This window comes from Rhincodon typus, chromosome 3, assembly GCF_021869965.1.
Source record: "Rhincodon typus isolate 14 chromosome 3, sRhiTyp1.1, whole genome shotgun sequence".
Classification (NCBI taxonomy): Eukaryota; Metazoa; Chordata; class Chondrichthyes; order Orectolobiformes; family Rhincodontidae; genus Rhincodon; species Rhincodon typus.
Window position 1 is genome coordinate 111,545,822 of NC_063334.1, and position 3,656 is coordinate 111,549,477.

Below are 3,656 nucleotides of genomic sequence, written 5' to 3' on the forward strand. Positions count from 1 at the left end.
GTCATAGGTACAGAAGGTATTGTCAACGTGAGACGCTCCAGTGCATCTTGTAGATGGCAAACTTTGCTGTTACTGAACAACTGTGGTGGAAGAAGTGCATTTTGAAACTAGTGAATCGGGTAACAATCAAGGGGGCTAGTTCATCCTGGATGGTGTTGAGTCTCTTGGCTTTTGTGGGAATTGCATCTATCCAAACAAGTGGAGACTCAGACTCCAGTTTTATGCCTTGTAGGTGGTGATCAGACAGGTTACAATGAAAAGACATTTACCTGAAGTGTTTGTCCACAGATGCCAGAACTTTTCATCTTTTTTCTCGGACTTAGTTCAGTAATATTGCTCTTCCTGGACAAGGCAGCAAGAGTTAATCCATAATCTTAATTCTAACATGTACAGAAGCTGTGTATTTTCAACTATTAATTTATTCAGTTTTAAGTAATTTATCAAATTAAATGATTGACTTCTTTCATCCAAGAAAATAATACATGTCTATAGCAGGAAGGTTGAATTGAGAAATTGTCGGTGATTTTAAATGTCTTCACGAGAAACAAAAGGTCAGATAAAAATATTAAGAATCTGTTTGCTATTATCTCCAACAATAATATTGAGGTGTAGCTGAACTTTAAATCCACTCATAAAATTTAGAAAATCTTGGTATCTTGCTTTCAGCACAAAGAAGGAAATTTAATCTTTAGTCTGTGAAAATTACTTATGTTGTACACTGGTTAGCAATGCAACCATCTCCAAAAATTTACAACCTGTGTCAAAGAAACAGTAATTAAAGCTTTCCTTCTAAACTGTTCTGCTAGGTCATTTCTGTAATAGATGGAAAAAGAATGTTAGGGCACCAGGTTGTCAAATACCCTACCTGCAGGGTATCTTTCTCCTTGCCACCTACTGCTTACAGGATATTTCTCCTCTCCTGAATTCCCATCTTGCCAATAAATCGAGAATCATCAGCTACTTTACTGGGAATTTAAAGCTGTGAGAGTGTTGACAAGGGGGTGAAGTGATGACCTTCCCCATTAATGGCCATGTCATTAACTTCTCCTGTTATTTATTTTCTTTTCAGTCTTCTGCAGGATTTCTGTTAGCTTAATAGTGATAGTGCCTTCACAGTTGTTTGTCATCCTACCATCGTTAAACTAATATCTCTGCAAGCGTTCATGTGGAGGAGAAACTGCTGTTACTACATTATAGCCCTGAGTTTTCATTGTAACAATCATATTAGTTTTATGTTAATTAAATTGCAAAGTAACGTAGGAACTTTGTCCAAGTAAGTAATTCTGTAATTCACCACAAATTTATCTCTGTTATTGGTCCTTCATTGATTCCATCTCTTGTAAAATTTCATTTTGTGTTCATCTTTCCACCATCTTAGCCATAGTGCTGTCCCTCCCATTCATTACTTTGTGCTTGAATCTTGACATTGGAGATTGTTGATCTTTATGACTATCATAAGCAAAGATCAACTTATTTTCTTCCTTTCGAATTCACATTATTGCTTGTTTACAAAAACCACCTTTTCAGTACCAGCCAGATGCTTGTTTCTTTTTGTGGCTTCTTTTTTACCTAAATCAAGTGTCTACTACAGGTTCAAAACACTCACTAGCAAATCTAAACATCTATGCAATCCTCTTTTTCAGTTATTTCTATGTCAGCAGTGCTGGCAAAGCCAATGTGTATTGCTATCCCTCATTGCTACCAACATTCACGCCACACAAGTGCCAGGCAATGACCATCTCAAATAAGATGCAGTCTTATTACAATCTCTTGGCATTCACTGGTCACTTTGAGAATCAAGAAGTGGAATATTTGCTGCAGAATTTGTAACCTCTTACCTACTTTTATATTGATGCAATTTGTATCTATCTGGCCTGGGTGATTTTTAATGGGTCAATGGTAGCTCCTACGATGCTAATGCTAGTGAATTTCGCCATACTTGCTTTTGAGTGTCAAGGGCATATGTTTAGATTATCTCTTTTTGGAGGTGGCCATTGTCTGGCACTTGAGCTACTTTCTACTTATGAGTTCATGCCTAAATGTTGTCCATGTTTTGCTGATTCAGTATCTGAGGAGTTGTGAATAGGCCCAAATACTGTGCAATCATTAGCGTATCTCTCTATTTCTACATTTATGATGAGATAAATGATCTTGTTTTAATTCTTATTCAGATATGGACAGCCTGACCCATCGATGAAGCAGCTGAAGATTGTAAGCCCTAAACCATTACCCGAAAGAACTCCTGCAATGATATTCCAGGACCAGGATGGCCGTCTTCCAACAATAAAACCTTGTAATAAATAATGACTCCAACTAGTGAAGAATTTTTCCTCTAAATCCCATTTATATCAATTTTACTAAGGCTCCTTGATGTCCTCAAATGCGCCTTGATGTTAAAGGCAGTCACTCTCACCTTATTTCTAGAGTTCTGATCTTTGTCAGTGTTTGGACTAAGCCTGTAATGAGGTCAGGGCCAGAGCAGCCCGAGCTGAACCCAAATTGAGCATCAGTAAGCAAGCGATTGCTGAGTAAGTACCACTTCATTGAACTGTCAATGACATGCTCCATCATTTTGCTGGTTAAGAGGAATTGTTCAGAACAGATCTGTCCTGCTTTCTGCCTACCTGGGTAGTTTTCTCCATGGTTAGGTAAATGCCAGTGTTGTAGCTATAGTAGAATAGGTTGGCTAGAGGCACAGCTAATTCTGGGACATAAGTCTTCAATACTACAGCTGGGCTGTTGCTCGACTCATGGTCTCTGCAGAATCCAAGACACTCTTATATTTCTCGATACAATACAAAGAATTCATCCTTCTGGACTCTGCCTGCTTTCTTCTCTCATGGTATTACTGTGTGGTTTTCTGAAGTAGTGATGAACATTTAAGTTCCCTTGCCACAGTGCATTTTATATCTTTGTTACTCTCACTGTTTCTTTTATGTGCTGTTCAGCATGTAGAAGCATTTATTCATTGATTAACGGAGGGTCAGTGAGCGAGAAAATATTTCCTTACTCAATTTTGACTTGATGCCTTGACACTTCATGGAGTCCAGAATCACTGTTTAGCACTGAGGGGAGCTGATGGACTCGTTGAATTATCATTGGACTATTAATCCAGAGACCTAGGTAATGTTCTGGGACCTGGGTTTAAATTGTGATCTGGTCTAATTTTTGCAGGGTATGAAATGTGCCAGCCGTTACCATCACAACGATTATGGTGAAGGCAATGTGCACAGTGCCATGCTCTAAATGTTGAGTTTTCAGGCTGTGGATGTGTATTGCTGAGAGCCTTCTAAATCACTCACATACGTCCAATCTTGGGATTTGACCGAGAAGATCAGCGCCCAGAACCCGAGGCAGTAGATGTTCATGCAGAAGGACCAGGTGAAGTCATCCCAAATAAACTGCACCTTGTGGGTGGCCAAGGTCAACAGCGAAGGGGCAGTTGCTTGCCCTCTCAGGTACAGGCTGGGATCCACGGGCACTTACTAGGGTTTGACCTCCGTCCAGGTCCCAGCCTGACCCCCCCAAAAAGAGCAAGGTGAGCATTATTCTCACGGTGTAGGCCTTTCCAGTTCGGTGCCTCAATTAAAATGTCCTAGTGCACTGGATGTGTCTGCTGTCATCGGCTTCAGTTGCTTAGCTTTGAAATAACCCTG